Source organism: Dipteris shenzhenensis, chromosome 3, assembly GCF_047967505.1.
Source record: "Dipteris shenzhenensis isolate YYH24624 ecotype China chromosome 3, Dip_SZ_1.0, whole genome shotgun sequence".
In the NCBI taxonomy this organism is placed as follows: Eukaryota; Viridiplantae; Streptophyta; class Polypodiopsida; order Gleicheniales; family Dipteridaceae; genus Dipteris; species Dipteris shenzhenensis.
This window is the reverse complement of record NC_141598.1, coordinates 22,570,096-22,596,071: the sequence shown is the minus strand read 5'-3', so window position 1 is coordinate 22,596,071 and position 25,976 is coordinate 22,570,096. Positions and strand designations below refer to the sequence as shown.

The 25,976-nt window shown below is 43.7% G+C and overlaps 1 protein-coding gene across 1 annotated transcript in view; it reads right to left on the bottom strand.

The window, feature by feature from the left end:
* The window catches only part of TAF7 (TBP-associated factor 7), a 44,952-nt gene that overhangs the window by 1,792 nt on the left and 17,184 nt on the right, over positions 1-25,976 (bottom strand). The window lies entirely within an intron of this gene.

Genomic DNA, 25,976 nt, shown 5'->3' with positions numbered 1-25,976 from the left:
CACTAGAATCTAAAGAGAGATGCCCACTAGGTCGATTGACAATACCTTGGTGGGTTACAACTCCGAGACAAAGTCCTCAAAACCACCGGACAATCCTGGAAAACATCCCATAGGGGCCGTGCTAGCAGCTCACCTCCCAGCCGTAGGCTCAGTACATCGAGCCACCCCCAAGCATGAGGTCTAGATCACCGCCAGAGGCTGGCCAGCCTCAAAGTCAGAGCATGCATCCTGTACCGCGTACTCCTTCCCCTAGCTGTCACTCCCAAGCCAGCAGATCTGTGTCCAGAGGAGGATTTAACTCCTTAGACCCACCAATACTGAGCCCCAGGGTCATACTTATAGGCCTAGCACTAGCAGTTAGCCCTAACTTTAGGATTCATGCATAAAGTATCTTTACTTGCTTAAAGCCACCCTAATTAGCTATGCTAATCTTGGAATAGCATGCCTTTCTTAGACGAGCCCAAACCACGGGGTCTAAACCTCCTTCACACTAGCTTGTCTCAATGCTAGGTGAATCTGAACCCTAGGTTAGACCACGTGCTAACCCTAGATCCAATCAATAGGTTAGCCTACCTTGACCCTAGACAGTCCAGTCTTCGTTAGGCCCTAGTTAGTCCAGTAAAGGGCATAACATTCTCCCCCCTTTAAAATAGATTTAGGCTGGCATAAATCAGGATAGGAAAACTAATCAATGATTCTCAGACTGTTCTTCTCATCTAGAATCAAATTCCAATAGTAGTATCTATAAAGAACTTGGAATCTATGGAATTACCATACAAGGCAAAATGAAAAATATCAGTCCAGAGTCCTCTGAGAAAACTCAAAAAGTGATTAGGGCTTGCTTAGTCGATTCCCCATGTGAGGGTTGGCCATAGATCCAATCCAAGATCACAGGTTAGCCTGGCCATGACCCTAGACAGTCCAATCTTGGTTCGGCCCCAGTTAGTCTACTTATGGCATAACAAGAGAGTCTTCTTGTTGATCAAGCTTACCATGTAGATCTGAGCATGGTTCACTACTGAGCTACTTCACTAGGGCCTAGCACTTGAGGGTGGACCTCCATTGAAGTGGTTACAAGCATCAGTGTCCCACTAGTAAAGATGTATCCTTTATGAGAGACACAAAGACCACACCCCACCCAAGTACCCAAACATTGGACCAATCAAATCATAGAATGCAGACCGATCCAGCAACTAAGAAAGAGAATGTTTGCAGGAGCCTTGGGTGTGGGCATGTTAAAGATATGTGGAATCCAAAACTTCTTTACTTATGTGTACTGGGCATAGATTTGCAGCAAGTAAATGGACAATGCACAGGGTAGATGTAGAACCAACAAAACTTATATTTCTGTCCACAATGGACACAATACAAAAGCAATGCCCAGTGTGTCACCTCCAATGCAGAGTGGTATCTAGATGTACACCCCTATACATAAACAAAACAACAAAACTTATATTTCTGTCCACAACGGACGCAATACAAAAGCAATGCCCAGTGTGTCACCTCCAATGCAGAGTGGTATCTAGATGTGCACCCCTATACATAAACAAAACAGTTGTTATCCTACCGTGGCACTCCCGAAACACTCAGCCTGCGTGCTCCCTATGCGCTTAGGTGGGCCTCGTCGTCGTACCCCCACAAAGGCACCTTCAAGCTGACCTCCTGGACAGTCACAAATAAGGCAGTGCTTGACCTCCTTACTACTCTGGAACGCAGCCAAAGATGAGACCCAAGCTCCCCCTTTGATCCGTCCTCCTCACTGCCTTGGTATACAACCTAGGATGAAGACACCTTCTGAGCTATGTCTGCGGCAATTAGCCTCTTCCCTAGTCCTAGTTTGGGATTGGATACCTAGCGGATATCACAATGAACCGAAGAGATACGTAGAAAATCGTACACTTGTCTAAAACTGAGTCTTCCTCCTTGCAAGGGCACCATCCTTCAAGTGTAGAAGATGATTCCCTAGAGCTTTGAATCAAGGTCGTCCTTCAGCAACATCCTTGCCTTCAAGCTACACCACTCGTGAACTTTTGTCAGAGCTTAGATACCATCTTAGAAATTGACATAACAGAGGGTGTATGTAGCGGAAGACTAATAGAGCCCAGAAACTCACACAGTGGTGTTTAATATGTGGAATCCAAAACTTCTTTCCTTATGTGTATTTAGCCTAGATTTGCAGCACATAAATGGACAATGCACAAGAAAGATGTAGAACCAACCAAACTTATATTTCTGTCTGACGGTCACAATACAAAAGCAATGCCTAGTGTGTCACCCTCTAGTAGCAGAGTGCTATCTAGATGTGCACCCCTGTAAATAAACAAAACAGTCGTTCTCCTACCTCCGTGGAAGTCCCAAAACACTCGGCATGTGCACATCTAGATAGCAAAGTGCTATCTAGATGTGCACCCCTGTACATAAACAAAACAGTTGTTCTCCCACCTGCATGGCACGCCCAAAACAGTCGGCCTATGTGCTCCGTAAGAGCTTAGGTGGGCCTCATCGTCATGCACCACAAACACACCTTCAAGCTGACCTCCGGGACAGCCACAAATAAGGAGGTGCTTGAACTTGGCTGCTTGACCTTCTTGCTGCTCTGGAACGCAGTCAATGACAAGGCCCAAGCTCCCCCTTTGATTCGTCATCCTTGCTGCCTTGGTATACAAACTAGGATGAAGATACCTTCTGAGCTATGTCTGCAGCAATCAGCCTCCTTGCTGCCTTCGTATACAGCCTAGGATGAAGATGCTTTCTGAGCTATGACTGCAGCAATCAGCCTCTTCCGTGCAGTTCCTGCTCCTTCCAGATGATGGCCCAAGCCTGGCTGCTCTACTGCTGCAATCTGTTTATAGGGCCAATGGAACCACTCGTACTGCAAAACACTCTCATAAGCTCTCTCTCTCCCTCTCTCTATAGACAGCTAGGGCCTAGGACAACATGTCGGGCTGGACCCCCTCGAAGGTACTTTATTACTTGAGAGAAAGTGAGTACAAGAGTCCAGCGTGAAGCTGCTCATACAAAATTCCAAAACGTGAATCATATTACATGAGCCCTTAGGCTCTCTTTCTTGGCAACAAGCCACTTGTTAAATTCTAAATTACTTTCCTAATTACATGCCACTAAGGGCAACTCTGGAGTCTTCGAAGCACTTGCTCACGCGAACCGCCTCCTAGATGCTTGTTAGGCTCCATAACGCTTGGGAAAATAACTCTTCTTAGTACCTGCAACAATTAATTAAAGCGCACCACCATGGCACCCATTAATTGTTAGCGCTTTGCATGCAAATAATACACTGTGGACTAATTCTAGTCACGGTGGGCGTCCCCACTAAACACATGTGCACACATAACAAATATATAAATATATTGATTCTCTGGTTGACCGTAGTCAACACTCTTGATCATAATTAAGGGCTTTGACCAAGGGTCGAGGCGCCTTAATTATAGTCAAGTCTCTCCAACCGAAGTTGGCACATCTTGGTTAACCGCAGTTAACCTTCTTGGTATAAACCAAGTCTTCTTGACCGAAATCAGGCTTACTTGACCGAAGTCAAGTATCTTTGACTGTTGTCAATTCTTTGACCAATAGAAGAACTCTTTTGACCATAATTAACCTAGATGGAAAACTCTTTAATTATGATCAAATAAATGGTCAACTGTACTTTGACTTAGGATATTTACATTGTGATGACAACCAAAGGCCCCTAGAATAAACCAACCTCATCTGGCCGGCCCCTCAGTCTGTGGAGGCAAGTCTGCTCCAACCGACCCAGGTTCGCTGGCTTTTACCAGCCCAACCTGGCCTGCCTGGCCATGTGGCACACAGCCACTAGCCCAGGCCATTTACTACCCCAGTTGGGGTCTATTCCTGCCCATAAACTTGCTCCAGTCAGCCAACATGTTGCTGCAAGCATTCTGCCATCCTGCTGCTGGCTCTGTTCCAGCCTTGGTGGCACTGTTCCAGCTCCGTACAGACAGCTCCAGCCCTCTGTACAATCCCTTGTATAGGCGCCTTCAGTCCCACAAACTCCTGGTCCTTTTCCTGCCTGCAAGCCTTCTCTGTACCTCTGTACAGCAGCTGCAAACAGGCCATATAGGAGGCGCCTGCCATCCATACAGTACCTGCAGGTCCACGGGCTGCTAACGTCATGTTCCTCCATGCTGGAAATCCTGCGCAGATCTGCTCCAACCAGCCTCTGACCATTCTGTCCTCCAGGAGAGTTTCCATTTGCCAGGTACATTCTTTTGAGTGCTGCCCATGTGGCAGCCCCCTTTTCTGTCTTTTCTTTGTTTGTATGCTGCCCATATGTGGCAGCCCCATCCTATCATGGCCCACCTCCCCCACGCTCTCCTCATAAAGGGGGCTTACAAAAGGGGAGATGACCAGCTACACTTCAATAAGGAGGAGGCCCCTGAGGCGCTGATAACCCAAGAGGAGCTTAGGTCTATATCCCTTAGGTGGTCACACCGAGCATTACGGCACAATGAGAGGCCCCCTTCATGGATGAAGAGCTCTTAGAAGCCCTCCCAACATCACAGGTTTGAGGTAAGTTCTGCTGTATCGCACAACAAATAAATAGATAGCAAAGAATAATACAGACAATATGGAAGTAAACCAAACTTGTATTAAGAGAAGAATCTGTTTACAATAAAGTTGCCTCCGCTTGAATTGAACACTCAGTTATGCAAGCTCCCATCCTAGCTAGCCAAGTGAGAGAGAGGTTGTGAAACACAATAAATGTCGCTCGTGCTCTCTGTTACAATGCTTCTCTACTAATTAGACTAACTGCAAACAAACTTCTATTACTGAAACTCATGGCTTGTTGGATCAGTGCTCACCATTGGTCTGCCACCCTTAGCTTTCTCCTCGAACTTGGGCTCACCACCTTAGCTTCTGCTGTCGCTCGTTGCTCAAGAAGTTAGCCACTTATGTACTCGCATGTTCACCAATCATGAGTACCGCCTGCTCTCACACATGTGTTGGTACATTCACCTATGTTGGCCTGACCCAAGGACCAACAACACCTGCTCTCACGCATGTGTTGGTACATTCACCTATGTTGGCCTGACCCAAGGGCCAACAACATCCAACTACATCCATGGGGTCTTCATCAACCTTCTTTCTATCAGTTCTTCCATAGTTTGTAATGTTGGTGCAACAGGACTGCTCCTAACTGATAGTAAACATACCCAAATTTGGTAGAATATGCAGGAAGGTTAGAATAGAGTAGTACCTTATGTTTTAGGAAAAAGGTAGGGGTAGAAGGTCATGGGCTGGACCTGCAACAGAGACTTGCGAGGGGCTGCACAAGGACAGGAGGAAATCAATCCTTTTTAGAATTCAGCTGAGTATTGAACTCTTGCTGTAAGTTCTATTTCAGTAATGAAATACAAGTCATGAATTGCCTTGCCAAGTACAACCAGAGCCTTTATATAGGTATGGCCCAGGGCAGCACAAAGCAGTATTGCTTATGGATTACCTCCTAGGATGCCACGTGGCAACTTATGGTATCCCCTAAAAAAAGAAAAGAACACTTAGAAGCCAATGAAGGCCTTTCTACTAACTTTTAGCCTAAGTTTAGCCTAAGTAAAAAGTAACCATCTGTTACAATCCTCCCTCCTCAAATAGAAATTTGTCCTCAAATTTGAAAAGGATGTAACCTGGACATACAATGCTCCTTGTAAACCTGAACAGCTCAATTCTGGTCATATCAGCTGAGCAATGAAGTTTCTTAGTCAAATACCTCCCTGTAGGCATGCTGATCTGTAAATGGATCATATAATATTCCCAAGAAATCAAGCAATCGGGCGGAAGAGTTATGCTGTCCAACATAACAGATCTGATCATATAATCCAGTGAGAGACATGCTGATCTGAGAAAGGATAGTGAATGCTGGCTGCAGCATGTCCATATACGCCATATAGCAAGAGAAAATCAAATCTGCTCATAAAGACTCAATTTTGGCAATAGAATTCAGCGAAGCAATTGAGGGTACTGCTCCACAATTGTAGACGGCTGCCAAGAAGACTCCTCATCAGGTAGACCTCTCCATTTGATAAGATATTCCATGTAGGACTTGTTCCTCAGCACATGATCTCTAAATCCAAGGATCTTTTTAGGAATATACTCAATTTGGCCCTCTTCATCCATAGGAGGTAGCTCTTCCATAACTTGCTCCTTGGGTCCCAAATACTTCTTGAGCAGTGATACATGGAATACTTTGTGTATTCTAGAGGATGGTGGAAGCTCCAACTCATAAGCCACTTCCCCAACTTTCCTCAAAACCTTGTAAGGTCCATAAGACCTATGAGCAAGTTTAACATTGGTATTACCTTTCAAGGAAGCATGCCTAGACTTATGTAATCTGAGAAATACATAATCCCCTTCTTCAAAATGAAGCTCTCTCCTATGCTCATCAGCATAATCCTTCATCCTTGCTTGGGCCCTTACCATATTATCTTTACATTGCTGTAATAGAGCAGTCATGTGAGCCAAATCATCCTTGGCTTGCTGGCTTGTCAATGCTTGATCAATAATGGTTGATGGAACATGAGCTTTACAGCCAAACATGGCTTCAATATAAAAGCAAAAATGCCTTAGATACTCTTCCAACCAGCGGTTAACCCTCTCTGTTTGCCCATCAGTTTGAGGGTGATCTGCTGTACTTGGGGTAAGAAGTGTTCCCATAGACTGAAAAGCTCTTGCCAAAAATGCTGAGAGATGGAGAGGGAGATAGAGTAGGGAGTGAGGAGACACACACACACACACAATAGTGGGGATAATCACAATGAGTGGTACCTCCCCAAGTACACACACTAGTATATATATCTGTGGATAAGACTAGGACCACTAAGTACCTAAGTACAATGTGTACTTAGCGTACTTAGTAGTACTAGAATAAAAACTGTTACAGGGTGGCCAGTGCCTTTACCCCAACAACCTCCCACTTAAAGGCAATGTGCCCATAAGAGAGAGTAAAGAAAAAACAGCAATATACATCATCATGTACAAGACCAATTGGTCTGCTTATCCTATACCGATAAGCCGTCTGCAGTGTGCAAACCGCTCAGCAGCCAATCCTTTGGTCAACAGATCTGCTGGATTGTCATCAGTGTGAACTTTCACAAGCTGAAGTTGCTTGTTCTCAAGCACCTCCCTGATAAAATGATACTTCACGTCGATGTGCTTCGTCTTTGCATGAAAAACAGGATTTCGTGCCAACTGTATGGCACTCTGACTGTCACAATGCAACAATGGAGTATCACTAGAGTAGCCCAAATCTGCCACTAGCCGAGATAGCCATATAGCTTCCTTGCATGCCTCAGTGGCTGCAATATATTCAGCTTCTGTAGTAGACAGAGCAATGCACTGCTGCATTCTAGATACCCACGACACTGCACCTCCAGTGAAAGTGAAAACATATCCGGTAGTAGACTTCCGGGTATCAGGGTGACCGGCATAATCAGAGTCTGTATAACCCTGCACTTTTGCATCTTGACTGCCGAAACATATACAAAGGTCCTGTGTACCCTTCAGGTATCTCATGACACCTTTCACTGCATTCCAATGCTTCCTGCCAGGTTTAGCCATGTATCTACTAACCACTCCCACTGCAAACGCAATATCGGGCCTGGTTGCAACCATAGCATACATGAGACTGCCACACGCTGATGCATACGGAATCTTTGACATCTCAGCCCTCTCGGCATCTGTCTGAGGGCTGTCCAAAGCACTGATTTTCACATAAGGAGGCAATGGAGTACCAATACTCTTCCCCCCCTCCATGTGAAACCTCTGCAAGACCTTGCCAATGTATTCCTTCTGAGACAAGTATAGCAACCGCTTTTCCCTATCCCGAAGTATCCGCATGCCCAGTATATGGTTGGCATCACCAAGATCCTTCATATCAAAGGTTTGGTGCAATCTTTTCTTCAAGGCATTGATCTCCTTATGAGATTTTCCAGCAATCAACATATCATCCACATACAAAATGAGGATCAGTAAACTGCCATCTGAAGCTTTCTTGGTATACAAGCAGTGATCAATGTCACTTCTCCTATAACCTTGGATTTGCATGAATGTATCAAACTTATGATACCATTCTCTGGGTGCCTGCTTAAGACCATAAAGACTTTTCTTCAGTCTGCACACAAGCTTCTCCTTTCCCTTCACTGTAAAACCTTCTGGCTGCTGCATAAAAAATCTCTTCATGTAAATCACCATGAAGAAATGCCGTCTTGACATCCATTTGGACCAAGTCCATATCTGCATGTGCAACCAATGCTAATACAGTTCTGAGAGTTGTCATCTTAACGACAGGAGAGAATATCTCATCAAAGTCAACACCATATTCCTGCTTGAACCCCTTGGCAACCAGTCTGGCTTTATGCCTTGGCTTTTCACCAGGTGTGACCTTAAGTCGATAAACCCATTTGCATGGCAGTACCTTCTTACCAGTAGGCAAGGATACCAATTCCCAAGTGCCATTCTTGTGAAGACTGTCCATTTCAGACTTCATAGCAAGATCCCATTGAACCTTGTCTGCCCTCTGCCTAGCCTCTCTGTAGCATGAAGGCTCTCCACAATCAGTGAGCATCAAATAATCAATGCCTGGAACAAATCTTTCTGGCTGCTGCGTCGGTCTGGTTGACCTTCTAACCCAATGACCATCGTCTTGAGCTGGCTGTCCAGCCTGTTCATCACCCAGATAAGGTGGCTGTCCCATGTCTCCTGGCTGCATTTGCATGTCAGGAAGATCACCTAACTGTGCCTCATCCATTGGGATGTCTTCTGCCATACCTGGCTGTCCATTAGGACCTGCTGCAGCATCATTTAATGGCTGGTTATGCTGCTGTTGTGGCTGATTTACAGCTTGTCTGTGTTGCCCATGATGCCTGTCATCATCAATAGTTACTTTTAAAGGTCCCTGCTGTACAACAGGTTGCTTGAACATGATGGTTTCATTAAACACGACATCATTGCTGCGTATAAGCTTTCTGTTCTTGGGATCCCAAATCCTGTAGCCCATCTCACCTTTGTCACCGTAACCTAGGAATATGCATTTAAGAGACTTTGGATCCAGTTTAGTTCTGTCCTCCCTGCGCACATGCACATACGCGACACAACCAAAGACCCGTAGGTGTTTGTAAGACGGAGGCTTACCCGTCCATGCCTGTTCAGGCACACCGCCACATAGTCTCTTGTTTGGTGACCTATTAATAAGGTGCACAGCTGTCTTTACAGCTTCAGCCCAAAATGTGTGGGGCAGTGCAGCATGTGACAACATGGATCTGACTTTCTCTTGAATGGTCCTGAACATTTTTTCAGCGGTACCATTCTGTGGAGGATCATATGGTGCAGACAACACCCTTTGAATACCCTTTGCCTCACAGAATTCTTGAAATTCTTTGGACAAATACTCTCCACCATTGTCAGATCGTAAAGCTTTCAGTTTATTGCCTGTCTCATTTTCGACCAGTGCAACAAACTTAGTGAAAGCCTTGAACGTATCACTCTTCTTTTTGAGAGTGTAAACCCACACTTTGCGGGTGGCGTCATCTATGAATGACAGTATGTACTTAGAACCTCCTAAAGAGAGTGTAGGCATCTCACACACATCTGTATGTACAAGCTCCAAGAGCTGTAATTTCTGATCTGACCTTCTCTTATGAGGTATTTGTACTTGACGACCGTAGAGACAAAATTCACATTTCTTTAAATCTGAAAATTTTAGACTCGGCAAGTAACCAAAATGAGCCAATTGCTCCATTCCCTTAATACTCATATGGCCAAGCCGGCTATGCCACAATGAAATCTTTGGCAGCTCGGCGGCATTTACATCGAAATGCGGACAATGTCCAGCATGAAGTGAATACAAAGTATCAACCTTAGGACCCTTGGCTATAGCCATTGCCCCTTTGCTGATTTTCCATTTCTGACTGCCAAAGGTGGTCTGATAACCATCGTCATCCAATAAACCTGTGGAAATCAAGTTCTTCTTCACTTCAGGGACATGCCTGACTCCTGAGCATTAACTGTTGGCCATTCTCAAGAACAAGCCTGACATCACCTATGCCAATGATCGAACATGCATGGTTATCACCAAGAAAGACAACTCCCTTCTGCCCTCCTGCATATCTGACAAACAGATCTCTGTAGGGTGTCACATGAAAGGAAGCACCTGAATCTATAATCCAGGAAAGCATATCTGATCCATCACCAGCATGAAGTGTATGAGCCTCCAGTGAAGAGGTGAAACATATCTCACGTCCACTGTCACTGTCACTAACATAAGTAACATGTAGCTCCTCTTTTTCCTTGCCCTTAGACTTGCCTTGAGCCTTGCCTTCTTTGGCTCTCTGGTCGTTCTTCTTTTGAAAACACTTTTTCTCAATGTGTCCCTTCTTGCCGCAATAATTGCATACAAGATCACTTTTAGAGCGGGACTTGCTCCTCTCTCTTTCTTTGTTATTTCCACGTGTCTTGGACCTACTGCGTGCATTCAAAGCATTCGACTTCCCAACAGCATTGTTCTTTCTATTCATCTCTTCCTGTAGAAGAGCACTCTCCACATCTGCAAATAACAGAATGGCATTTGAGTTGCTGGTAGAAGTCCTGAATGTGTCCCATGACTCAGGTAGAGAACATAGGATGAGTGTAGCTTTCAGCTCATCATCGAGCTTCAACCCCTGGTTGATCACCTGGCTGAATATGCTGTTAAACTCAATAATATGAGTGGACATAGGTGTCCCCTCCTTCATTTGAAGACCAACAAGCTTTTTCAGCCAGTAAGCTTTTCCCGTGGCACTTTTCTTGGCATAAGTATCCTCAAGACGTTTCCACATCCTCCACGCAGTAGGTTCATCCCTGATGCCTACAACCAGTGAATCAACAACTGTAAGCATAATGGTCGACATGGCCAAGTTGTCCATCTTCTCCCACTGCTCATCAGTAACGTTGGAGGGCTTAACACCCTTCTCCTTTATAGGCTTGTACTGGTCCTTCTGCATCAGCACATTGTAGCATTGTGTCCTCCATATGTCGTAGTTTTTAGCTCCTTCGAGCTTCTTTATCTGGAACAAGGACGACACGTCGCTGCCGGAACTCATGGTAAAGAAAGTAGAGTTTGTTCCTCAATGGAACCGCCTGACTCCCTGTAGGCGTGCAATTAAGCACCAGTCACTCCAAGAAAATTCTCCCGCAGCGGAAGTACGATCAAAAGTGAACTTGGTACTGTTTCAGTGGCATAAAACCAACTGAAAGTCTTTCTCCCACTTGCTGCAGAAACAGTACAGCAAGCTGTTCCTGTCTTTTTCGCTGACGAAAGTGTGGTACGGCTGCGTCAAATCGCTCCAGAAAAATCCCAGAACTGATATAATAAAAAACAGCAGTACTTTTTGACTTTTTTGATAGTCAAATATGGTCAAACCTGCTGTTTGACAGTCCCGGACTGTCAAAAAAAAAAAACAGTAAATCTCTGATTTTTTTATGAAAATCCCTGATTTTAGACATCCATATGCTCCAGAAACTCCCCCCCCAACTGAATTTACAGTTTGGAAGTGAGGTGGCTCAAAAGCCCTTTGAATGCATGAAGAAAATCAGAGATTTGACCTCCAATCTGGAAAAGATTGACCTTTGACCAAACACTGTAAGTCAAATTTGCACTTTCAAAGCATAGTAGTGCTCCACGAGATAGTCTGATGCATGTAGAGTGCTCCCACTTGACAGATTGCCGGTCAGGCAACAAAAGCCCCAAATTTTGACGAAAGTCAAACTTGGTCAAAATCGACCAAATCTGTACCAAATGTGGTTGTACTTTCAGCAACAAGTTAAAGCATATGTCCCACGCACAATAGCATCAAAAGCCCCTTGAATTGACGGCACATTCCGTGCATTAACACAGTAAATGGCATCAACTGCTACTGCTCACAAGGCATGTGACTGCATGTCATTTGACCTGCATCCAATAGCATACACTGCATGTGTCTAAACAGATCTGACCAATGCATATACCCAGTGCCAACACTGTGTACAATCACTGGCCAAGTGATAAGACCTGTCTCGACACTATTTGCGGCATAAGCTAAGCCTCAGTGCGAGTGTAAGCCCTGCCCCAAGTAGAACACCTGTACGTGCAAGTTTGCAGTACGAGGTACGAAAATGAAAGGGCAGGAATGAAAGTACGATGTAAATCAACAAAGTACCTGGCTCATATGCCAATGGCGAAGTACAGTGCTGTCCCGTGGACAACGAATAAACAGTAAAGAATTCCTCCTCAATGTATGAGCCCAGTGAGACTCAAAGATCCTCCTCGATGTGCGTGTTAACGCAGAAATAAAATCTGCTGTCGAAGAGCAGGAAAGTACAGCAATGTGTGCCCTTGCACAGGGTGCACCCGTACCTTGCGTACCTTTGCACGCTTGACGGAGAACTGCACAAAATTGATGTACTTACAGCGTACTTTCGAGATGAGTGCAGCCGTTGCTGCTGTACCTGCTTTTTAACAAGTACAGTACCTTGTTCCTGCTTCGATTGGAGTGCACGCAGCCCTTGCTGGATAACTTCAGCACGTTTTTCAGGGCAAGTACAGCAGTTTCTGTACTTGCACCTGCGTTTTCGATGCTGGATTCCACGAAGAGGAGGAGATGGGCCAGTCGGCTGGCTGCCGACTGGCTGTCGGCCGCCTGAATGGGCCTGTCGGCCTGTCGGCAGTGGCCGACAAGTGTTGGCCAGATCTGGCCGACAGTCGGCTGTCTGGCCTAGCCGACCTGTGTCGGCCGGTTTGGCCGACCTGCGCGTTAGCGCGCCGCTGCGCGCCTGCTCCCGCTTGCTTGCGACTGCCCGTGAGCAGCTTGCTCACGCCGCCGCCTCCTTGCCTGCCTCGCGTGCTAGATGCTGCCGACAGCCTGCTGCCGGCTGCTTGCCTGCAGCTGCCTGTTGGTTGCGCGCTGTTCGAGCCTATGCTGCCGCCTTGCTCGCACACCTCGCGCGAGCTGGATGCAGCTGAGGCTGCTCGTGCTGAAGGAAGCTCGCGATAGAAGTGATTGCGCTCCTTGGGCCAGCCCGTTGGCTGAGAGAGAGCGTCCTGTTTCTCGCGAAGAAGATCCCGTGACGGAAGTCAAACCCAGCACCTTGGCTGAGGGTGAGGAAGAGGATGACGGGAGGAGAGAGAGGGAGAGAGAGCCCGTTGGCTCTGATACCAGTTGAGAGATGGAGAGGGAGATAGAGTAGGGAGTGAGGAGACACACACACACACACAATAGTGGGGATAATCACAATGAGTGGTACCTCCCCAAGTACACACACTAGTATATATATCTGTGGATAAGACTAGGACCACTAAGTACCTAAGTACAATGTGTACTTAGCGTACTTAGTAGTACTAGAATAAAAACTGTTACAAGGTGGCCAGTGCCTTTACCCCAACAAATGCCCCATGAACTTAGCATCACGATCACTCACAATTTCCTGAGGGAGTCCATGTAATTTAAACACATTCTCCATGAATTGCTTAGCCACCTTGGAAGCTGTAAATTGGGTCTTAGTAGGAATGAAGTGGGCAGCTTTGGTAAGTCTATCAACAACCACAAAGATATTGTTCCAACCCTTAGAGGTCACTGGTAGGCCTGTAATAAAGTCCATGCTGATATGTGTCCATTTACCTTGAGATATAGGTAGAGGTTGTAGTAGACCAGCTGGCCTCAAATTCAACTCCCTGTTTTGTTGACAGGGCTTACAGCTTTGAACATAAGCAAGAACATCCTTCCAAAGTCCCTTCTAGTAAAAACTCTGTTTTACCTTATCATACGTCTTGTTGAGGCCTATATGCCCAGCCATAGGAGATGAGTGAAATTCCTGTAAGATTAGCAGCTTATAGGAGGAATTTTCAGTAAGCAATATTCTATCATTATACCACAAGAGCCCATTGTGCAACTTGAAATTGAGATATTGCTGACAGTCAGGATCTTCCAAGTCTTGGAACATAGCAGCTGCTTGAGGATCATTGAGATACTCTTCTTGAATGCCATGGATCCAATCTTTATAAACCTCAGTAATAGATGATAAAGTACAAGCCCATATCCTGGAAAGAGAATCTGCCACAATATTTTCTTTGCCCATCTTGTAATCTATGTCAAAGTCATAGTTTTGCACAATGGATAGCCATCTCCTTTGCTTGGGTGATAGAGAAGACTGAGATAGAAAATATCTGAGAGTCTTATGATCAGTCTTGACCTTGAAATGGCTGCCATAAATGTAGTGGTGCCACTTTTTGATTGCATGAAGTATTGCCAACATCTCTTGGTCATAAATGTGGAAACTTGACTCCTTGTCATCCAATTTCCGACTTTCAAAGGCAATAACTCCATGACTCTGCTTTAGGACAGCTCCAATGCCCCTTCCACTAGCATCAGCCTCAATTATAAAAGGTTGAGAGAAATCATGACATACCAAGATAGGCAGCCTCCTTTAATGCTTCAAAGCTCATATTGGCACTGTCAGACCAGTGGAAAGCATTCTTTTTTAGGAGATCAGTGAGAGGAGCTGCCAATTTGGCAAAATGCCTTATAAACCTTCTATAAAATGATGCTAGACCAAGGAACCCTCTCAGCTGGGTGATATTCTGAGGTATAGGCCAATCCTTTACACACTTCACCTTGCTGGAATCCACCTTAATGCCAGTATTGCTGACAATATGGCCCAAATATTCCACTTCTTTAGCCATGAAAGTGCAGTTACTTGATTTGGCATACAACTGGTGTGTCCTCAATACTTCCAATACTTGCTGGACATGCAATAAATGCTCTTCTTTCGTTTTGCTGTAGATCAATATATCATCAAAGAATACCAACACAAATTTATAGAGGAAAGGCTGCAATACCTTGTTCATTAGGGCCTGGAAAGTTGCAGGTGCATTGTTAGACCAAATGCCATCACTTTGAATTGATAAAGCCCACGTTCTGTCCTGAAGGCAGTTTTATGTTCATCTCCCTCTTTCATCCTTATTTGATGATAGCCTGACCTTAAGTCAATCTTTATGAAGTACTTTGCCCCTCTAAGCTCATCCAGTATATCATCAATTCTAGGGATAGGAAACCTATTCTTAACTGTCATTTTGTTCAAATCCCTGTAATCAATACACATTCTAAATGAGCCATCCTTCTTCTTGACCAATAACACAGGAGAGGCAAAGGTTGACTGACTGTGTGTAATAAATTCCTTGTCAAGGAGTTCCTTTATTTGCCTTGCCACCTCTTCCCTTTCAGCTCTAGAAATTCTATATGGAGCCTTGTTGATTGGCTTAGATCCTGGCTCCAACACAATTGCATGATCCACATCTCTCATGGGAGGGAGATGGTTAGGAAGATCAGCAAATACATCAGAGTATTGCTGTAATAGGGACTGCATGTCTTTATCCTCCACTAACAACCCATTACCTTCTTGAGACTTGGTCAACTCAATAGCATAGACTCCACAAACACTTCAAAGATCTCTGGCCATTCTTCTTGCAGAAATTAAGGACAATTTAGGAGATTGGTGACCCATCAAAGTGATGTGCTTACCTTCATGCATAAACTTCATATATAGCCTGTCAAGGTCCATAGAGAATTCTCCCAAGGTTCTCAACCATTCACAACCAAGGACAATGTCAATAGGTCCCATTTCCAAGACAAATAGATCTCCATGAAAAGTATAGTCTTGAGAAAGTTGCACTTGAGCAGCCTGACAATATTGCTTACTGTGGGAATGCTAACCATTAGCCACCTCAACTTTGATCCCATGATCCAAAGTGGATGGGCATAACCTCACTGTTTGAAGTGTCTTTGCATTAATGAAGTTATGAGTGCTCCCACTGTCAACCAAAATGTGGACTGGTCTGTTATTCATTGTTCCTTTTAACCTAAGGGTTTGAGAGTCCTTGCAGCCCATAAAAACATCAGGAGATATGCTGTACACAACTGATTGTGTATCCCAATACACTTCATCATCATCAACAGCATCATTTTCATCAGAATTTCTGATCTCATCCTCACAATCTTCAACAACTTCAATGTTCCATTGTCTAGATCCATTTGAGCACCTTGGTAAACTATCATCCCTAAGCATGGTGTCAAACATGGATAACCCACTTGGATCAAAGGGAAAGGTGGTCCCCTTTTTGGAACTATGATCCTCATCATCATCAAGGCCTTCATTCACACAGTCCTGATATTCATGAAATTCAGATTCTGCTACAGATGTATTAGGAGATAAATCCTCATCAATCTCTAGAATCAAGCTCAACTTTGCTCATGTTTTTGCTTTGCACACATTCCTATGTTCAGGGGTCCACTTCTCACCACAAAGGTAGCACAAATTCTTCTTCTTCTTGTCATCAACAATTGCTTGAGATAACTGCTTAACCAACTTGTTTCTTTTATCACTCAGATCATCCTTTGGAGTGGGTTTAAAGAATGACTTTACATCTGTAGCCTTAAAAGCCTTATTTTGTCCCATGCCACTGCCATACACTGTGGGAAACCTAGAAATAGAAGAAGTTGTAGCAGGTGCAAAAAATTTACTTTCATCATTGGAAACCCCTTTGACCATAGGCTTAGTTTCAAAGTGACCAATACCCAAAGTCTTCTCCTTCCCATTGTATTTGGGTTCATACAGCTCTGCCAACTGCATGGCCTCTTTAAGAGAATTGGGCTTTTGAGCTACAACATCTGAAGCAATACTAGGGTGCAAACCATGGATGAACTTGAGCATTCTAACTCTTTCATCAATACCATGAACAAACAGAGCTAATTTCCAAAACTGTTTGATATAATTTTTCACTGATCCTTGCTGAGTAAGATCATACCACTTACAAATATATTGATCCCTATTAAGAGGAGATATAAAAGTTTTAAGCATTTCAGCCTTGAATTCATCCCAAGCATTAAAAGTTAACCCTTCTTGCTGTAGATGCATCCACCAAGAGTGGGCATAATCTTCTAGATGAAGAACAGCAAATCTGATTTTACCTTGATCACCCTTTGGATATAGAAGGAAGTAGTCATCCATCTTGCTGAGCCATTCCTCCAATTCCTCAGGATAGGTAGAATCACCTTTGAACTTTGGAAGTATAATCTTGTCTTTCATATCTTTGTCTTGATGAACAGGTCCTTTTGGTTTAATAGATTTAACTGTTTGTATATATTGCCGGAATGTCATTGCTGCCCTAAGGTCTGCTGGTAGCAACTTATATTCATGGAATTTTTTACACAACTCTTCAGTCTTACCAGTGTTGAATCCTTATCCATATGAGCTGTAACTCCACTAGAGTGATAGGTCCTTCGGGCAAAAGCCATAAAACCAACCGGTTCAGTTACATGTATAGGATGATCATCATCATCATCTGAACCTAAGTCTCCATCAATTTGGGGATCCACAGGTCTCTTCCCATCATAAATTTGGCTTCTCTTGAACTGGTCCAACCTTTTATTAAAAGTGGCAGACATGTTCTGCATCCTTTGGTGAATCCTCTGATTATTGGTCTTAATCTCATTAGTTAGCTCCTTGAATATCTGTAGCATTGGGTCCATACAATTCTTTATGATCAGCTCTTGGTTAAGGGATGTTTGTACTTGAGGAGTTGCTGCCAAATCCCCTTGAACATGCCAACATGAGGATCATTGGGTTCAAAAACTACAGTCTGATCATCTATTGCTTCCTTCTCTGAGATGGGATCAAGGATACCCATTGTCTGCTTACTAGCTTGACCTGTAGACCTCTTTACAGGCATCTTTAATGACTCGAATCAAGAGTAAATGCACTGTCTTAAGCCCTGATCAAAAAACAGTACCAAAAGCCCCAAATGCTAGTTTTGCCCTAATTTCGCAGGTCAAATTTTTGAGAAAAAATTTCCCACTTGATGAGGCGATCCTTATGCTAAGAATCAACCATAGAGCCAATCAGAAGTAGAAAATCGTAACATTGCACCTGGATTGCAAGAAATTGCTAGAACATTTGGCAAATAACTGTCCTGTGCTAGCTGTTGCAACTGAATTTCGAGTTTCTCAGTAACAAATAATCAGATCACTATCAAACTTTATCAGCTGCATCCATGGAGCTGGGCAACCATATGCACTAAGGCTGACCCAAAATGGAGTTATAAATCTGAAATTTCGCAGCATTTCTTCTGTTCCAGCCAGTCGAATTTGCTCATAGCTCCTCCCAATAGTCTCAGATCACCACCACACTTAGGGAGCAGCCTTATGAGGTTAGGGCGAACAGAACAAGCCAAGAATGTGCAGAAAAACAGTAGATCGTCGCTTTCTTCACTTTCTTGCACCAGAGAGAAAAAAACGTCAATGTTGACTCAATCCTCCTTCCTTTTAGGAATCTCACGCATAGAAATGATCAAGGAAGCAAGGGCTTTCCACTGATGTAAGAAGCCCCAAATTCTGAGCATTTCGAAAATCAGGGTTTCTCAGAGCCTGCCATGTGGGCGAACAGAACAAGCCAAGAATGTCCTAATTTGGTGCAGAAAAACAGTAGATCGTCGCTTTCTTCACTTTCTTGCGCTAGAGAGAAAAAAACGTCAATGTTGACTCAATCCTCCTTCCTTTTAGGAATCTCACGCATAGAAATGATCAAGGAAGCAAGGGCTTTCCACTGATGTAAGAAGCCCCAAATTCTGAGCATTTCGAAAATCAGGGTTTCTCAGAGCCTGCCATGTGGCAGCTCACAATAGAGAGCACTTTTGGTGCTGAATTTTTGCAGAGAGGTAGGCTCTAGGCTCAAGAGTAGATGCTCCAAATTTCAAAGTGATTGGACAAAGAATTTCCCACCAATTCCCACGAAAAGTGCTCTGATACCAATGCAACAGGACTGCTCCTAACTGATAGTAAACACACCCAAATTTGGTAGAATATGCAGGAAGGTTAGAATAGAGTAGTACCTTATGTTTTAGGAAAAAGGTAGGGGTAGAAGGTCATGGGCTGGACCTGCAACAGAGACTTGTGAGGGGCTGCACAAGGACAGGAGGAAATCAATCCTTTTTAGAATTCAGCTGAGTATTGAACTCTTGCTGTAAGTTCTATTTCAGTAATGAAGTACAAGTCATGAATTGCCTTGCCAAGTACAACTAGAGCCTTTATATAGGTATGGCCCAGGGCAGCACAAAGCAGTATTGCTTATGGGATTACCTCCTAGGATGCCACATGGCAACTTATGGTATCCCCTAAAAAAAGAAAAGAACACTTACAAGCCAATGAAGGCCTTTCTACTAACTTTTAGCCTAAGTTTAGCCTAAGTAAAAAGTAACCATCTGTTACAGTTGGGAGGATTGGAGAGCTGAGACACAAGAGTTGCAGTCATTAGTAGTTTGTGTTTTGAGACAACATGCAAATTCCTCTCTACGTGAAAGCTTGTCGAGCTCAGATCTTGTCTATGCCTATGTTATCTACGGTTGCTGACTAGCATGGATTCAGACAACTATAAGGGACGAGGATTTATTACCCTTCATGATAGCAGTTCTGCAAGGAGAACAATCAGGTGAATGCCCACCAGGATGGCACTAGAGCGGTGCCCATGCAGTGGATGGACCAGCTTGTGCTGATGAAATTGATCTAGAGGGCCTTGATGTGGGTGTACAAATCATATATGATGATCTTTAAATAGAGTTGAGGCTTTGGAGGTTTTGAGTCTAGGCGTGACTCTAGACTCTAGAGGTTTCATAGTATTGCATCTAGGGTTTTTTTGGCATTTGTCATCTGGTCACTAGTGACTGCTGTGGATTTTGGAAGACCTTTCAGTCTTTGAACGCTATGCCTCCATATCCATGGAACATGCCCAAATTCTTCCACTAAAAACATAGTGCAGTTTCAAACTCATGATAGTCATTCATAAGGTTGAAACCATAAACTTCATCACGCATTGAAGGGACTAGCTACTATGACATTCCCATTGGCGTCATCAATGCCCAACAGTGGGTATAGACCATAGTATAAACATATGCTCTCACAAATACAGATCCACACCCCCAAACATACTTGAGCATCCATTTATACAAAGGTCTTTGTACTTAGTTTCTGTCGGCACTCCGGAGGTGATGGGCAGACTCAGCCGTGACAAAGGCTAGCACTGAACGAGAGGCTAATCAAAAGTAGTCCACAATCTCTTCATTCAAGCTACAACTGCTTGTGAAGCCTATATGGTTTCATTTTAGTCTCTCCCAAACAAGCATCCAAGCAGAAAAATGCTGACACTTGAATTGTTGACTTCCGTATTATAATATAGTTTGTCACATCTTTCGATTACCTTTTTTTCTTTCGAAAATATCAATTACAATATTGGATCTTGATTACTGAAAATTTTTCTATATTTGTAGAAAGTCTAGACCCTATCACTTTGTTTTGATTACAATTCTAGAAATATAGGATTTTCTTTTTTTTGTAACTTGGACCTTGGCTCATGTTGCTTAGTTGATGTATGTTTCAGTAATAAAAATTTGTTCTATTCATGTTTTTACATGCATAAGCACATCATAGTACAATACATCCATGTGATTATTCGCATTCCCGTTTCCACTTTCTGCTTCTCGTTCCTATTCCCATTCTCAATCCCATGTCCTTAGATAATGCAGCATCCCCATTCCCATTCTCTACAGATTGGACACCAAAACCTAGAACTTGGAATGAGTTGCAGAAGGTTTCTAACAAAGCTTTTTTTTATCAGTTTTCAAAGAATCTTTTGTTTCTATCCACCAAGACTCCATAATATGATTTGAGGTAGGATATTTTTATCAAATTAAGTTGATCCTCTCCATCTACATTCAGTGCCTATCTTTGGACTTCTGATCACCAAAACGAGATATTGAGGAATCACACACTTGTCAGGACGTTGCCTTTAAGTTCACAAAAAGTTATGATGATCCTTTGGCAGTCCTGGTGATGCTGAGGTCGGCCTTGCAAAAACCACATAAATTGCAAGAAAGCAGCATGGAAACTCAGCATATACATTTTACTTCTGATGATTTGAATCGGTGGTTGGATGCGCCCAAGTTCTCCGCCGCCTAGATATTGTGATTCTAGAATCTATATTGGACATAGGGATACTCAAAGGCTAAAGGTGATCACTACGTCAACTATTTCAAGCCTATCCTAGCTAAAAGTAGCATTGGCTCCCATATCAGCTATGATGGCTCCAAAAAGAGTGATTGCCCTACAGGCAAACTGACACCTTCTAAAAGCCAACCCACCAGCTTGATTTTGGCTCAACTGCAGCGCAAAAAGCAACCGTGTTTCCTCTCTCTCCCAAAAGCATGAAAATACCATCACTTTACTCCAAAAGAGGTGCTGAATGCAACAAAAAGACAGGTTCAATAATGTGGCACCTCCCCTTCCTTCACTCTTGCACTGAAATCATTCCAAAATTCTCAAACAATGGAGCTTATACTATCATTACGTGCATCCAACGAAAACTCCTTATGTAGATATCAAATTAACAATTGTCAATGCAAAGCTGTCCCTTTCCAATAGACAAGAAACTTCATATTTTTCTATGGTATGATTCGACAAGATTGCCTGTGATACCATTATGCTCCCAGGCCAATAACATTCTGAACTAACCACTTATATTGACAAGGATATCATACTAAAACATAGGACATCCAATGATTGAATCACCCGGCAACCATGGAGTACATCCAAGCTCTCCCCCAAGCTGGAAGTCAAGGTCTCACCATGGGCAGATCCACCAAGCAGTAAGCCCTGCATCCTTAAAACCATGACACACCCGGAGGAGATTCTCTCTACCAATGCATCAGGAGAAAGAGAGAGACTGTAGGATCGCTTAGGAGAGAGAGAGTGCAGGTAGCAAAAGAGTCGATGATAAACGCCTTAGCCGTCATGTCAAAGTTGGATAATCAAAAACAAAGGAGTACAAGGTACAAGTACCTAGACCTAGGACTAAGTGTCATTGGTGTCACATAGGATTAAGTGTCCTATGTGGCCTAAAAGACACTAACACTATAAGTGTCTTTATTTATGCCTACAAGGCTCATACCATGGCCTATACGGCATCACTAGAACCACCAGAGGATGGCCTACAAACCCCCCTCCATGAGATGGGCTGAAGTACTCTGGAAATGTCTCAGAATACCTGGTATTTTTTGGTCATGGTGGCACATTTCATCCAAAAGGATATAGCCACCTATGAATGTACAAGGGATGTCAAATCATGTCACAAAGGGAACCAAGTGTAAAGCCTATCGAAAGACTTCGAACTTGGGACGAGGAAGTGCCTTTGTAAACATATCTGCTATGGTGTCCTCTGTGGGAAGATAGGACAACTCTATGTCTCCTGCTGACAACCGCTCCCGAACATAATGATAGTGAACTTCAATATGCTGATACACACATGAAACACTGGGTTACGCGCAATGGCCAAAGCACTCTGGCTCTCAGTGTAGACAATAGTGGAGGATGTCTGGCGAATACCAAGATCTGTAAGTATCTGTCGAAGCCAAACAAACTCTACTGTAGCGGTGAAAGCTGCCCTGTACTCAGCCTCACAGCTAGATGTGGCAACTGTTGGTTGCTTCTTGTTGAGCCAAGAGATACATGCATTGCCAAGCAAAAAACAATTGCCAGTATGTGACACTCTGGTGTCGGAACATCCTGCCCAGTCACTATCCGTGTAAGCATGCATGGTAAGTGAACTCTGATCACCATAGAAGAGGGCTAAATCCTGAGTGCCTCTGAGATATCTGAAGACTCTCTTCACTGCCTGCCAATGCTGTGAACTGAGCATGTGCATAAATCTGTTGAGCTGAGATACTACATACTGCAAGTCAGGTCTGGTGTGACATAAATAAATAAGGCATCCAACAGCCTGCTGATAAAGAGTGATATCACATGGTGGGCTCCCATCATGAGCTGAGAATTTGAAGCCAAGGTCCACTGGAGTAGAGATTGGCTTGCAATCCTCAAATTGAAAACGATCAAGGAGCTGTCCAATATACTTGGACTGAGACATCATGATACCCCCCTCAACAACATCATGATACCCCCCTCAACATGAGCAAACTGAATGCCCAAATAATAATGGAGCTGTCCCATGTCTGACATGTCAAAAATTTGCTGCAGATCAGCCTTGACAGCTGCAATTTGCTGAGTATCTGGGCCCATGATGAGCATATCATCCACATATAAAATCAGCACTAAAAAATCAGATCCACTCCCACGGACATAAAGAGTGGGTTCTGAGGGACTATTCTAAAAACCAAGGGATAGTAAGTGTGCATGAATTTTGGCATACCATGCCCTGGGTGCCTGATTCAAACCATAAAGGACTTTTCTAGCCGGCATACCTTATTTTCAGAACTAACAACCTCAAAGCCAGGAGGTTGTGTGACATAGACTTCTTCCTGTAGATCCCCATAAAGAAAAGCAGTCTTGATGTCAAGTTGGTGCACTTGCCAATGATGATGGGCTGCAATGGCAATGACACATCTAATGGTAGTAATCCTGGATGTGGGAGCAAATGTCTCCTCAAAGTCAATGCCTTGTTGTTGGGCATACCCTTTTGCAACAAGACGGGCTTTGTATCGATCTATGCTGCCATCAGATTTCCTTTGTAATTTGTAGACCCACCTGGTTCCAATGGCATGCTTGCCTAGAGGCAGATCTACTAATTCCCATGTGTCATTTTTAGCAATGGAATGTAACTCAGCTCTCATTGCATCCATCCACTCTTTGCTGTCAAAAGCATCTTTATGGCACAGAGGCTCTTCATTGCAAGTTGTAGCAAGGAGTGCAAACTCAAGAAAGTGACCATGCTGTCTATTCCCTGATCTTGACCGGGCAGCAAAAGGCTGATCTTGTTTGCTGTCCCTCAATGTTGATCTTGTTTGCTGTCCCTCAATGTATCAAGAAGCCATCTGGGAACTTGCCTTTGCTGTCTATTGACAGCTCTTTCTTCAATGACTGCATCATAAATAGTGGGATCATTTTGTGCCGGAAGAGAAACCTGCAAATCAGCATGAGGTAGTGGCTGATTATTGCTTGGTGGAGGGCCTGCAGGAGGCTCATGTTGCTGGTCAAAGTCCTCTTTTGAGGATGGCAGAGGTAACCAAGATTCAAAGGCATCAAACATGTCAACATCTGGCTTAGCTTTCCAGTCCACAAGAGGAGAAGTTGAATGTTCAGCAAAGATTACATCTCTACTGACAATAATCTTCCCAGTATTTGGTTGGTATAACCGATACCCTCTGCTCTCCTGGCTGTAACCAATAAATATGCATTTGATTGCCTTGTCAACAAGCTTATGTCTCAGCTGAGATGGTACATGAACATATGCAAGAGACCCAAAAACTCTCATGTGTGAAAGTGAAGGCTTCCTGCCTTTCCATGCTTCATAAGGTGTAATAGTCTGCAATGCCCGTGTAGGTGATCTATTCAGCACATAGTTGGCACACATCACTGCATCAAGCCAAAATTTATTGGGCAAAGACTTGGCCTTAAGCATGCATCTAGCCATCTTCATTGTGGACCTGTTTTTCCTTTCAGAAACAGGATTCTGCTGAGGAGTGTAAGGAGTAGTACATGAGTGAATAATGCCCCGTGAAGACAGAAAGGTATCAAACTCCTTTGACATATACTCTCCCCCCCTATCTGTGTTGAGGGTGACAAGCTTGCATCCTGATTCATTCTCAACCATATTCAGCCATCTCTGAAAGCATAAGAAAACTTCAGATTTGGCTTTTAAAGGATATATCCAGCAATATCTTGTGAAATCATCAATGAGAGTCATGAAATACTTGTACCCCCCAATGGCATTTGTCCTCATTGGGCCACAGACATCACTGTGCACTAGCTACAATTTCCTTTGTGAGAGTTTTGGACAATTCTTTTGAAAAGGAAATCGATGCATCTTACCCAAAAGACAACCCTCACACACATGTTTGGAAACTGTGTGAGTTTGAGGTACATTATTTGCCATCTGCTATGAATGTAGCTTTGCAAGAGCTCTATAATTGAGATGGCCCATTCTCTCATGCCAAAGATGAGTTTCAGCAAGCTCTGAATCTGAAATAGCCAATGCTTCAATAGAAACTGCAGCTGAGTGATGATCAAGGTGATAAAGCCCCTTTTGCAAAGTGTCAGTGAGAACTATGGCATTGTCATCACGAAGATCATAAACTAGGCATCTGTAGCCATCAAAAAAAACTCTGAAATCTGAAGTGGCAATTGCTGAAATTGAAATCAAGTTGACTTCAATTCCAGGCACAAAAAGAACATTTGTCAAAGTGACAGGATGGCTTGAAATGGATGTGAGCTGCACATCTCCAACTCCTTTTACAACATATGAAGCATTATTAGCACATGTAACAGTCCCCCCTCGAGGTGCATCAGCTAAAGAATGAAACAATTGTATGCAAGATGTGACATGCTTGGAAGCACCACTATCGAAGTACCAAGACTGAGCATCATTAGCAGTAAAAAATGCATCAGCTTTGGAGGGATTAAATGAGCAATGGACAGCCCATGCCCAATCATCCTGAAGAGCATGTGCATGTGAAGCATCTTCTGGCTCATGGGATTCAATAGCATGTGAGGCATTAACTGTCAATCCTGCTTTCTTTTTCTCCGAAGCAATGCGCTTCCTGCATTCTGAAATGTCCAAGCTTGCGACAATAGTTGCATCTTTTCTTCTTTGACTTATCTGCTGTATTTTTAGATGCATGGGAGGAATTGCAGCTGCTATGCACAGATTTTGGCTTGCCCATAGGCTTGGAAGCCTTGCCTCTTCCTGTCTGCTGTGAAGCAAATGCATGATCAGGAATAATGGCTTGTCTATTAGCTCTACTTTGCTCTTCCTGCAAAAGCAAAGTAGCCAGCTGATCAAAAGAATAGTGGTCTGGATTACCCATGGCCACTAATCGAAGGGTTGTAGCAAACCCTTGATATGTATCTGGCAGTCCATTCAATGTGGTACTGACAAGCCGT